The following is a 14,037-nucleotide window of genomic DNA, read 5'->3' as shown; positions in this document are numbered from 1 at the left end:
AGTTCCAGAGCAAGAGAGCTACACCTGCCTATTTGGACATATGCTGGCCACACTCATGTCTCAGAACTCATTTACTCTAGATGGTATTGCTGGTTTTGCCTGTTGGTGCGTCTGAGGTGAGGATTTCCTAATAATGAAGAGGAGTGGAGTTATGTTGATTCTAGAGGGGGGGGATTTCTAGGTGGAGCTGCTCAAAGTGGAGCAGATTTTCCCCTCTCTGTACATAGCCCACCAGGGGGAGATGAACACCAAACTTCGCAGCAAAAGGAGCATACCAAGGATGGTTTGGCTAGGCCAGCCTTTCTTCATCTGAGAGGACCATTCCTAGTGACCACCCCTGTGTATCAAAATCAAGAGGTGGTGTGTGGGTTGTTTCTTGTATTCTTGAACAAAGAGTAAGGCAATCGTCATATTTCAAACTTTTTTTCTGCTATACCATTGCCCTAGTAAAATGGTGTAGGAAAGGGGATGGTAGTGATACTGCTATGGATTTTCTAAAACCTTTCTGCCTGGATGGCTTGTGGCTTTTGGTGTTTAACTGTAAATTGTACCTTCCATGCGTCTGAGTTTGTATGTATGGATGAGTCCAGACACATTTCAGTTCATTTTGCCTCAACTCAGCAGGTTGTCTGGACATGGGACCTCTGCACTTTTTAAAATGCAACAGTGTTGAACTGTGCCTGAGCTGAGACGAAAAGTTTCATTACCTTGACACTAGTGACATGGTACTGGAGTTACATTGTCTGGACTGGAGGTGCCTTGGCTCCTGCCAGTGTGGAGGGGTTGGCAAACACATTTGTCAATATATAGTTATAGAGAGACATTCTCGCTCTCAAGGGCAAGCGTGTTACTCATTCCAGTCTGGAAGCTGACTACTTTAAAAGGCTATTGAGATGATGTGGTTCTTTACGATCAAGAGACCAATAGAAATTAAAAAAAAAACAACACACCAAAAACAAAAAACAAAAACCGACAAAACAACTTAATTTGTGACTAGTGGCTGCTACAGAATTTATTCTATAACTTTCTTTACAGTGTCAGCCTAGTAAAATATAACACAAGGAGGCTATATTTGAACTGTCATATGTATTTCAGTCTTTTGAGTATGTTCAAGAACAGGAAGTCCTATTAAATGCTTTTTTTGGGGCATCAGGCTTGTTCCAAACCTGTTAGTTTAATACTAAGTACACTTCAATCTCTTTTCAACTGGTATAATTTTCCCAGGAGTGATTATTTTTAGTCAAGCTTTGAAATTGGGAGCTTTCCTTAAAGTATTTAACTCAACTTACAGAGATTGTCATTCTTAAAAGAGTATATGTCATGATAAACTTTCTTCCTTCTTTCTTCTTCCTTCTGCTTTTAGAGGTCTGGGGTTTTTGTTAGTTTTATGTTGCGTCTTATCATCGATCAAATGATCAGAACAGATAATTTGATTTTTAGCATATACCATTTCCTATGCATTAGTAAACAGAGGAAATGGGAAAAATACTTACATGTAGATTTTACCTCATTGTAGCTCTCACTTTTTAATGGCAGATCCTGTTCATTTTCCAGGCAGACTGTAGTATCTTACACAGAAGTGTATCTGTGTCTGTTACTGTTCTTCATATTTGCTTGCCTGAAATCTGCTGGTTTCATAGTTATGGCAACAGTTCTGGCTCACTTTTCAAATAAATAGAGTATACAGAATAAAATGGAAATGGACATCTGAGGATGTTCAGACTTGCCAATGAAACAAATTGTTGACTTTTCCTGAAGGATATATTTAGTACTTCCTTAAACTTCAGTTTTATAGCTGTATACTGGATATGGGAACTGTCTTGACTGAAGACTGAACTTCTGCTGTGTGATTCTGATACCAGGGTACAACTCTGCTAGGTTTTTACAGATGTGTCCCTGATATTCAAAATACAAGCTGATTGGGGATACCTAGGAATATTTCACCATAGGTGCTGTCATGTTGTTTAAAGATTTACTTTTAACGCTGTTAACATTAAGACTACAGTCATATCCATTTTATCTCTTTTGTAGTAGTAGATAACAACAAAAAAAAACCCTCAAGTTGGAGGGAGGACAGTATTTCTCCCCCCATTGTGTTTAATGTAGCATATCAAAATTAGCCAGGTTGGCAGGGCTTCATGCAGAAGTCTTATGAGAAATTTTCCATTAACTGGAAAGTCCTGTAGATGTCAACTTTGAAGGTAAAATAGCTCAAGTGGTACACAACGTGTTGTAAATAGTTGTCAGGCATATTTACATTTGATTTTTGCCATGGTATTTCTGGCCAGCTGCTGATTATAGGGGGACCACTAAAACTGCAGATGTAGAATATTTTGAAAGACTTTTTTGGAGGCTGAATTTTTTTCTTTCTTTGCTCAAGAGATATGTTCTTTGACAAATAACACAAATCTGATCTAGTGAACGGTTATATAGTTTATCTCTAATAGTTAAGTCTGTTTGCTAAAGATCTTGTCTTATTATTTACTGTTTATTTGATATCAAGGACCACATTTATTAGCTTGGAAAGTATGGGGGACTCCAGCCTGTCACCACTAATTGTTTCTCTCTTAGACTTTTATGCTGATCAGTGAGTTTTATGTTTGAAGGGTTTTTAATGTAAATTTATATGGTAAACCACATTAGTTTTCCACTACATCCTGTGATAAGCATGTTTAGCTAGCAAAGAACCTCATCTTTGATCTTTTCCTTTCACTTTTGTGTTCAGCTGCTCCTGAATAACATCCTAAAAATAAACTAACTTTACTGAGATCGCTTGTTGACATTTATATTCAGTGAGTCACTGTAGTGTGTTGCTATATGATTAAGATCTATTTCGGCTTTTAATCATACATCCATGTGTGGTACTCTTGAAAACAAGTAAATGAATGTTGAAAATTCTGATTTCTGTCCTATCAATTTATTGAAGTCTAAATTTCTGTATAATACTAAACTTAGTAGCTGTTGCCTTATTATATCAGGGCTGAACTACAGTGCATTTTTATTGCAGTAAAGGCTCAACACTTACATCGGCAATACCACAGATAGTTTCAGTGACCCAGTACAGACTGTGTAATAGACTAAAAAGGAATTTTCATTCATGTGTGCCAATTAAGAAACTTCTCGTACTTTATGAGAAGAGGACATCTAGAATCTAGACTTCAGCTAATTAATTTCAAGTGATGCAAACAAGAAAGATCTTTTGTAAGACCTGTGGGGGTTTTAAGTAAGATTTTTGTGCATGCAATATTGAGCTTTCTGTCAAAGGATTTTGGGGCTGATATAGAGGATATATAAAGAAAATCGAGATATCATTTTCTGAATGGCATATTTAGCAATTTATATACAATTTTATGTAGCATTTACTGTTATCCACAGCATTTGCTGACTTCCACACTATTTTGGGATAAGCTGGTGGATAGTTCTTGTTAGTCCATGATTCCATGGTTGTTTTTTGCATGCCTATATGTGTATCCCTTGAAAAGTGGCAGCCACAGAAATTCCATCTGCCAACGTTGCTGGTGTGGCTGCACACAAGTTGGATCAGAGAACCGATCAACTAATCAGGTACACATTGAGAGTCTGGCCTGAGGGCAATGATGCAGTCTGGCTGGGATGGGGATGCGGTTGGAGAGAGATTTCAGCTGCAGCTTGCACTTAATGTTGGTTAAATTGATTGTGAAACCAGCCCTCAAGGCAAACCTATAAAGTCTATGTGTACTACATTTTTGGAAATAAACATGCAGTGAGGAAAAGCTAGTGCTTCTTATAGAAGGATTATTACAGTTGCCTGAATTTTCATAGTAAATGTTGCTGTTATTCACAAGTGTGAATCAGAAAATGTATGTAGGCAATGCAAGGGAGGCTTGTTTTCAGTAGTAGTTCTTTTTCTGAAAACTGATTGCTTTTAAAACTCAACATAGAAAAAAGTAAATATATCTTAGAATTAATTGGACAATATATTTAAGATTAATGAAAAATCAGTTAGTCTATCATGACTGTATTGATTCCACTAACACTGTTATTCTGTAGTTAGCTCTCTTAATGATCTGGCTTGCTGCTCTTCCTGAACTTTCTTGGTTTTGTATTACCCAGTTACATCCATCAGGTTAAATCAGTGAGGAGGTAGAGACCATGATACATCTGTATGCACATCTCTGAGAGGGTTTTGAGTCCATCAAAGGCTTGGTCAGGATTTTCTGTGGACATAAAATTCTGTCCTGGCAGAGTTTAAGGCAAATATCAACATTAGTTTCTTAGTAAGGGGTGTATTTTAAGCAGCTGAAAGATTCTTGGTCTGAAACCAGAAATTTTTCTTCCATAAAAAATCATACTGACTGAAAAGTCCTGACTCAATAATTCATGGTTCACAGTTTATGTAGGACTAAGTAATGGTGTCTTTCACACAATATCTTTTTTGCTTGTTTGTTTTAATTCTTTTATGGGTACAGCGAAGTATCACCAAACTGGGTAAAGATTAGTACATTCTTCACCTTCAGAACTCTGTTTTTGGTTTTGGTTTTTTGTTTGTTTGTTTTTTCTCTTGAGCTGGTTTACTGCAAAGATTTCAGACAGTTACACTTAACAATTTAAAATCAGGACATGCTGCTTCATAGAAAGTCCTGCAAAATTAGGGAGCTATATGTAGGAAAACCCTTGTCAAACTAACTAATTCCTTACACCATGTTTTAATGCTGTACAACATATTTCAAGATAACCAAAGTTAATGCATATGTAGGATTTATTTATGTATGTATGGAGGAGGGTCCTCCCCATCTCAACTATAAAAGAGTTGCTGCTCTGTTTTACTAGTGGTGTTATTAACATTTTAGTTTTCTACTTGTAAAACTTACTGCCTTGAATCAGCTTTGTCCACATTTCTTCAAAACAGCTTTAATCATATATTTGTACCTTGCAGCTTTGCTTAAAATCACACAGATGGTGCAGATTCTTAAATGTCAATGCAGATATATGTATTCATACAGTTTTCATACGCATGGTATAGTATCTCTGTTTATGGTGACAGTAGGCATATTTTGGAGAATAGATGATTAATATTTGGGGATTTTTTTAAACAGAAGATTGTCTGATTTGTCTGGATAGTTGATTGCAACTTCCTGTTAAATGACAGATTGTTTCAATGTCTATTTTTACCAAGAACTGTTAAACACAGAGCAAAAATAACTTTTTTGTTAAAACTGGAAAAAAAATATTTTTTTTTAATATCTACTTGATACATATAGGATGTATAGTTTTAATTGACCAATATAAAGCTTTGGGCTTTAGTCCTGTATGCGAAATGTCAGCATTCACAAATCTCTGATTACAGGACATGTGACTAGGTGGTGGCAGATAGAATTTCTGATCTGTTGTCAGCACTCACTAACCTAAAGGAGCCATGCAGACACTGATACCATAGTTTTAGTCTTGATCAGACATACTTTAAGAGACTGTATCAGTTTGTCAAGAATTATATCTGTCTTTGAGGAATACATGTACATTAAAAATCTGTAACCAGTTCAATTTTCAAACAGTATGCAAGTAGCAAATGAAGGAAACTACAGAATGAAAGAAAAATCACCTCCACTTTACTGTATAAACAATGTTCATATAAAGCATTGCTCAAGTAATAAATCTTCATATTTACCAAACTTTCATGTAATAGAAATAGATGTTCAGCTGATAAAGAGTTTGGGTTTTATAGCTTCATTTATTGTCTTATCGCTATCCACAGAACTCAGAATGTAATAAATTACTCCCAGAAGTAGATTAACTAAATTATAGTTTAATGCAGTAGTGCTGGGTATAGTGGAGGAGTGATTACCCTGTGCCTGAACACTCCTGCTGGCTACTCATTAGAGGAAGGGACATTGGATTATTTTCTGAGCATCTAGTTTTGAAGTCTGTGCTGAAGCAAAACACTTCTTTCGGGGGAGGGGGCTTGATGGATTTTCTTGTATTAGTATAGCTTGAAAAGAAAGAGTCCATTAGAGGGAAATATAAGGTAAACTGGCTTAATTTCTCCTTTGGACATGGGCATGTTGAAGGCCAAAGCAAGATATTTTTAACTTTAGGGATGGAATAAAAAAGGTTGTACATAGCTTTCGGGAAATTGCAGCTGCAGTTACTTATTCTCTTTTTCATCCTATCCCTTCAGTCTTTGTAACAAAAGCTGTATTTCACCTCTGATTTAAATAAAATCATTGTATAGCAGTAATTCCTGTTTGATAGCAAATTTTTTTGTCTATTAGCCAACTTTACAGTGTTACAGAAAGTGTCCCTGCCCCAAGAATTTCTTATCTGAACGACAGAGAAGAATTGCACAAATCAAGAAAAATAGGAAATATTGTGGAGGTTTCTTATTTTTAAAAACAAATTTAGGGTGGTTGTTGTTAAATAACGACCTGGTGTATGTGTTCCAGGGAGTAGAATTTAATGGATTGTCTTGAAAACTCTTATGAATTTTATTTTGTAATTTTTCCCACGCATGACTGATGGCATCTGGCAGTTCATCAGAGAAATCAGCTGATGATATCTTCATGGGTACACTGGAAGAGAAAAATAGTGGCAGTACAAATGGTCAAGCCTTAGAGTAGCTGCAGTATGGAACGGGTGGCAGTGAGGTGTAGACAGGAAAGGAGCTCAGAATGATTTGGCATGAGCAGTATTTGGTAACTGAGTTATCTGGAGCAAGTTTTCATGGTTGTAGCTAAACTAATGCCCATGCCGTGCACATGTGCATTACACAGGGACTTTTTAATTATAGAGTGAATATATTAACTGATGCATCAAGTTGCCAGCCGTCATGGATTTAAAAACGGTTTCGTCAACCTGACTGTCATCTATCTCAGCAGAAGGTTTGAGACCTGACTATTACATGGGTTTTGGATTATCATGCCCCAGACGTACATATGCTTGAGCTTTGAATACTGGCTTTTCAGACTGGATTATTACCTGTGAAGTTTCTTTCTAATCAGCTATTATATTAAGGCCATTGCTACATTTTAGAATACAGAAAACTTGATTGGTTACAGTATTTGTTATTAATTTTTCTCCAAGTCACAGTATTTTCTAGGGCAAATAAGCCTAACATTTTGCTTTGAAAAGTGATGAAGTACATCAGTATGGGCTCTTCTGCTGGACTGTTCTGCTGGACTGACCAGCAGCTATGGGGGTGGGCACTGCTTGAACTGCTCCAACTGGTGTCAGATACCCTTACTGTGATAACATGTGAGGTTTGGCCAGATGGTGTCAGTTATGGAACCGAGATCTGAACTCAAGAAATGCAGAAGTTAAGGCTTGATTACACTGCGTTAACTGTTTATTCATACATATTATATTAGGAGCTCTAATTAATGGTAACAGTCTATTTTACAATAGAAATGTTTAAAATGTGACTGTACTTTGCTTTCTGTGCTTAAAAATGATCTTTGTCTTGTGCCCTGGATTCTTTGCTCTAATGACTTTGAATTTAAAATTGCAGAAATTTAATCAAATTTGCCTCATGTTTCAAAAGCAGATTAGCCTTTGAATTTTTAGTTTAGATTTTCTCTCCCTAAACCACAGTATATGAGACTATACTTACATATTATATTGAAAGCTTCTGTACTTCTCTGCTTCTCAAAGGAAATGTTGAACAGTTCTGAAGTAACCTGTTCTCTCAGTAACTGATATAGTTTGTCTTTAAGAATTATTTTTTGATTCATTTAGGTTTTATTTTACATATTTTGTATGTTTGTTTGGTAAAATGCCTTCAGGCAGGACAGCTTTATAAGTAGAGATAATATCTCCTGTTAACCATGGTGAGCTAGACTAGCTTTTTGGAGACACCAGCCCTTCTTCAGGTGTGAAAATGAAAGTTGCTGCTACTGCTCCTCAGCCAGATAGCATCTGAGACAGTTGGTTAAAGTGTAGGTAAACGAAACCATTCTGATAAGAAAAGAGAGTTGATGCTTTTGAAAGGAAAGGAAGAGCTAATGGGGTGGGAGGAAAGGTGATAGGGACCCAGATTTTTGTGGGAGGGAGAGGTTACTAGAGGATGTGGATTCATAATTGCTGTAAAACAAAGATCTTTCTTGAGGCTATGATTTTTAATGTCTAGAAAAAATAACAGATACTACCTACAAACTATATGCAAAACTGTAGTCAACTCCAGACAGTCATTTTTGCACTCATTCCATTTTCAAAGAGTAATTGCATATAGTTTTAGGCTTCAAGGACTTGTGTGACCAGAAGTCTAATATTTCTGTCTACTTCAGTTGATCTAAAAAGACATATTACCTGTGTTTATACACTTTGTCCTGCCTGAGTTCATAGACCTTTACAGCTACAACAAACCACCACTGCAGTTATTTTTTTAAAGTCACTTGTAGTTCATCCGTAATCTGGCAGAGATTTATTTTGCTCTGGTAGTTGTCTGAGACCATGTGTGGGAATATTAAGAGGTTATCTTGGGTGATTCGCCCTTCACTCTTTCTTGACCACCATTTTACATTTAACACGATCTGTTATTTGGGTTAGCAGGTTAGGCTTGTTTTTCAGTGAGATATGTAGACATAATTGTTATTATCCCAAAGATAGACCCATTGTATGGGCCCACTGGGCCCAGATCAAAACGTGCTTAAACTGGCAAGTGTATCTTATTTAAGGTGCCAGCCCAATTTAACTTTTCTTGCATTCACACCAAATGCAGCACTTGTATTTGTGTGTTGTTTCCAAGCCAATTATTTGCATACGTTTAAAAAGCAATCAGATCTGGTCTGTTAGGTCAAGATAATATGAACATAAATGCACGTTCTTACAAATAAGCTGCCCTAAAATATAAAGTAGAAAAACAAATGTAGTGTGAAATGCTATGTAAAATGCAGGCATGGCATAATTAGCAAAGGACAGTAGAAATTCTGTTTGCTAGGACTTGAATAGTAACAGTCAATTAATTTCTCACCACGGGAAACAGCAAAGAAACATCAAAAAAACAAAGAAACATCATCTGTCTCTACAGCGTAAAGACTATACAAAGAATCACAAAACTGAGGCAATGGATCGTGAGTCACAAAAAATACGGAAGGGACTGATTTCATATTTCTTTGCAAAGTAATCTCTATCTGTACATTTTAATAATTGATAGATTTTGTGAATGATACTATTTTGTATAAAACAAGCACATACACAAAGTACAGCTAGGTATGTATGTTTCAGTAAATAACATGTACAATGTAACTGTAGGCTTGATAACCTAGGCAGAGCCATCATTATTCAAAGTAACTGTATAAAACTGAGATTATCAGTTCAAAGTTACCTAGTAAGGATATGATTAATGTTTCTTCCCTTCCTTTTCCTCAGTACCGGAATAATGGAAGTGATCTAATTTGGATAAACAGAGAGGCAAAGAAGCATTGTGTTAAATGCAGAGAGAGAACAGTTATAAACAAATCAGGAGCTCAAGCTCTTGTAATAAATTCAAATCGTATGATAAAACATTTAGCACTTCTACCACATACTTTGAATTACCCCAAGAAAGCTTTGGTGAAAGTGTAAACTCACTAGGCTCCGATTTAGGTACCTTTATTGAATTCCTTGTATTGGATCATGTGGCTACCTAATGAGCTTATTTTCAGTATATAGACAGTAGAACCTTTCTTCTCCTATAGTAGGCTTGATCTTGCATCACTAAAGTTAATTACTTTACTTTTTAATAGGACCAGGATCAAACCCCATGAGAGGATACAATGATATTTTAAGGGTAACACAATTAAGGGAAGAAATAACATTATCTGGAATTTCTGGCTTACTTCTCCACAGCTTTTCCAAACATAACATGTCAGGGCTGTTGGGAAAGGTACAACTTTCCATTTAGTTCCCCACAGCATATAGGGATCTGCTTAGCAATTTTTTGAATTGGGGTTGAGAGAGGCTGATGCCAAATGGATATTCAGTAGATTTCTAATAGCTGTGCTAAGTTGGCTACTTTTTGGTGGTGCTGCTTTGTACTCTAGTTTACTTTACATTTTAAAAGTCCTTTTACAAAGCATACATAACTTTCTATTACTCCTCTGGTTATTTGGGACAAAAAAAGACCTAAACCCTTCCCTCTTCTTTTCCCCACCCAACAAAAAACAACCCAACCAAGCGAAAAACAAACCAAACCAAACAAAAAAAAAACAACCAACCAAACAAAACTAAAACAAACAAAAAAGGAAAATATTTGGCCTCATTTAAAATAGAGAGACAAGACTAATGTAAATCGATTCCAGAAACAGTGGATAAGGAGGGGACAGGGAGGGGGGGGAGGAAAGTTGACTCTGCATTGCCTCTTTTACCCACAGATGAATGCTTCCAGCAAGAATATGGACTTGCTGGAAATTAAGTAAAGTGATCCTGCTCCAGAGCACCAAAAAAAAAAAAAAAAAAAAAAAAAAAGTCTGAGTTGCTTGGTTTTTAGATGTTTTTTATATCTGCTCCTGGGTCAACAACAACACAGTATTCATTAGTCACGGCAATCTAGTCCAACAGTCATATGCTGAGTGTAATATGCTTGATCTAGGGGTGCTGCAGTCAGATATATGCATATGAATGTTGTCCAGCAGTTAATGTTTAACTTTACTTGTTTGCCTTTGGTTTGCATGTTTACAGATGTTTTTTTCTTCTGCAGTGTTTTAAGACATTTGTCCACTTGAAGTGTAATAGGGAGCAGGAGCAATTTGGAAATTGTGAATGCCCCAAAACGCCTGGTAATAAGAGGTTGAAAATAAAAATCTTGAGGAATTATGGAGTCAAATGCAAGTGGAATTTAGGGTATAAACAGCATGACATTTCGTACTAAATCCCAGGCTGCAATTTAAAGAAGTAATTTGGATTCTATTGGATATTCATAAAGTGTTTGGGGTTTAGTTTTGTTTTAAATTCCCCTACTTCATTTTCAGTACAGCTCTAATAGACTTTATTTTTTTTCTCTGTGGGGATACTACTCTGCCATTGTAACTTAAAATGCCATCAGCTCCTGCTGGAAAGAATTTTAAAGAAACATTCGACTTAGGGGTATTTTCAAAACAAGAGAAAGAATTTGAAAACAACCCTTCGTATATGCTCTGGAGAAACCCGTCACAAATATTTAATAGAAAATGGCTGACTTCCAGTGCCAAAGACATGTGGGTTTTGATTGGTATATTTGCATATTAAACCTTTGTGCAATAAAGAGTGTTGCATTATGTGTGGTAAACGATGAAATTTTAAAGCTCAGTGAATCGGTGAGTTTTGGTTGATCTGTAATTAAGTATCCAGCAGCATTCACACGCACACTCTCCTTTCTGAAGCGCAGCCTAGTACTAGCTTCAGGTGCCATTCTTATAACATTCTTCTGTTTAAAAAAAAAAAAAAGAAGAGACATAATTTATAAATAATGGAAGAATAATCTCCTGGGCTTTGCCCAAAAGGCTTCTGCTTAGGGTGCGGACAGGACTGATGAGTTCATTTAACAGATCACTGTCACCAAAAGGGGCTGACTTCTCCCCTGCACCTGAGTCAGTCTAGCCATTTGTCTGATTTCTTGGTGATTTGATTCATTTCACTAAGCTGGTGAAAAACAAGTCACACACACACACCCACCCATGCTTTTGGGTTTCCTGCCTGCTTATTAAACTGAACTGTCTCACCAAAACATCAGATGAACAGCAGACAGTCTGAAGGACCAGCTCCTTTAGAGAGGTCTTACCTTAGCCTAGCTGTCTTAAAACTACAGGCTAGGAATGACTGCGTGGTACATAATTTACAAGAAACAGAATCATGTTACTTCAGGTAAATACTCTGTAAAATCAGGTTGGGATACCAGTCAGAGGTCATGTGTTTTGAGTTGCAGTAAAAGTGCACAGGCGTTCTGCTGCTGTTGAATGTGTATTTGTGCAAAGAGGGAAATTAGTAACAAGAACATAGAAAGGAAGTGGTATAAGTGGGAGATAAAAATGAATACAAGAGCTTAATTAAGAGCAAAAGAAGGCATAAGGTATGAAGGAAGGGGTGGCTTTTTTTTCTGCTCCTAAAAATTGCCCTCAAAGACAAATATTGCCATTAAGAGAAGCTGATCTAAGTGTCTGATAGTTTGATGGAACATAGTCTTCCCAAATCGTGATTCCCATTTGCCTTAACTTTTACATGGGCCGAAGCAGCAACGTTGTACATTTTTCTTCTGTACCACAATTACACACATTTTTTTAAAAAACATTTAGCCCTCTCAAATCTAGTAGCTCCATGTTTGCATTGCTTCGTTAGACTGAAGAGATTTAAAACTTAAACTGAACAAATGTTTTATTAGTTAAATGGGAGCTTGCGGGCAGTACTTTGCTGATTCTGTGCACTGGTTACCTCACTTCTCTAATCTCTAAAATGTGTGTGTGGTAAAATCAGCTCTTGCGAGTTCTCTGAAACCTTGCAAATTTAGTGAGAAGCATTAACGAGAGTGTGCAGAAGCCACTTGGCCACCAGTCTCGTGCTGGAGAAAGGAGGTCACTGTGCAAACTGGGTGATGAGTGTCTTTTGTGAAATTTGAACGTGGAAACCTGTCCAGGATGGTGACTCACATAACACATCTTCACATGCAAACCACATTACAAAGGCACCGTGCTTTTGCTTTCCTCCACTGCCCTATATGTTCAGCTTCTCAGTCTTGTCTTCCAGCTCTTTAGCTTGCTACTTGTAGTAGCCATTTCTAGACTTATGTTTTCAGAACAAACTTGTGTTTGCTGTGTGGAAAAAAAAACCCAATTCGATATATCACCTTACCATTATCAACAAAGTATGCAAGCTATATTAAAAAAAAAAAAAAAGCATCCTGACTTTCTGCACAGCCATTGCTCTATGTCGCTCCCCCATGTCCTGAATGTTGCAATCCCTGATAGGAGATCAATATCAAGGGAAGGAGAGGTTAAACATTCTGCAATATGGAAAATGTTCCATTGCAGTAAGAAGAAACTGGTGTTGCTCTGCCACGTATATCCATTTATTGATATTAGTGTAGTAGTACCTAATCTAATCATCTCTTGAAATTTTCCCTTTCTTTCAGTTGTCCAAACTGAAAATTAATTTTATAAGGGTTTTTGTAATGGAAACATGTAGCTTTTGATTCTGGTGGTATTATACCCCTTCAAATATCAGTATCAGCAATGCCACTTTCAAATTAATGGAAGCGCAGATTATTGAGAACAAAGGGTTTATGTGATTTAAATGGCTTTAATCCTGGATTATTTCAGTCAAAACTCAACCTTAAAATATCGTAGTACTAAGTGGAAGTAGTAAATGACAATGTATTCAGCTTTTTTAAAACATTTATCAAGATTTACTTCCTAACAAAGGTTATGATAGTGCCCAGTTAATTACATTACTGCCAGGGTATGTTATCAAAGTGGGAATTGAATCCAAACACTCCTCCTCACCCCTTGAAATAGTGTTAAGTCCTTTTATTTCTGATTCTGATATTCTTTTTTATCTAGACTTTGCAGGTTGTGCCTTGCACTTTGTCACAAAATCCCTGTCAATCTTAAATAGTTGGGATTTCAGAAAAGGTATTTTATAGCCTTGTAATACCCAGTACAAACTTTCAGACCTGCTTAAATGAGTAACATAATGACTGCTGTAATGTGTAGTGAATTTTGGTGTTTGTGGAAGTATATTAATTGTGGTTAGTTTTTATTTTACTTATCTAAATGTCTTAAGTTTAGCTTCCTTTTGAAGCAGCTATGTATGAAAAATATGTATTTGAAAATGTTGAATTTGAAAATTTTTGAAGTCTTACTTAAAAGTTTTGACCTTAGTTTACATGGTCTTTACTAGCTTTCTTAAGAGCCCTTAAGGAATGTCACCTGATTTTTCTTACCAGCATTGCTGTCTTCCATCTGAGCAAATTGGAATGTATTCTCAAAAGTAAAAACTACAAAAGGAGTTTCATAATACTCTGTTATGGTTAAAACAACTTTCTTTAGTTTGCATACTAAAGCTGATTCTGCATTTCTTTTAATTCGAAACTTCCTGACTAGATAATGTTTTTGATGA

The 14,037-nt window shown here is 36.4% G+C and overlaps 1 protein-coding gene across 2 annotated transcripts in view; it reads left to right on the top strand.

Moving 5' to 3' along the window:
• Positions 1–14,037, top strand: part of UMAD1 (UBAP1-MVB12-associated (UMA) domain containing 1) — an 82,358-nt gene that overhangs the window by 28,809 nt on the left and 39,512 nt on the right. The gene's annotated exons all lie outside the window — the stretch shown is intronic.

Source organism: Pezoporus wallicus, unplaced genomic scaffold (assembly GCF_028554395.1).
Source record: "Pezoporus wallicus isolate ANWC-B61680 ecotype Strahan unplaced genomic scaffold, APGP_CSIRO_Pwel_v1 scaffold_2584, whole genome shotgun sequence".
In the NCBI taxonomy this organism is placed as follows: domain Eukaryota; kingdom Metazoa; phylum Chordata; class Aves; order Psittaciformes; family Psittacidae; genus Pezoporus; species Pezoporus wallicus.
The sequence above is the reverse complement of the archived record's forward strand: the minus strand, read 5'-3'. Positions and strand labels throughout refer to the sequence as shown.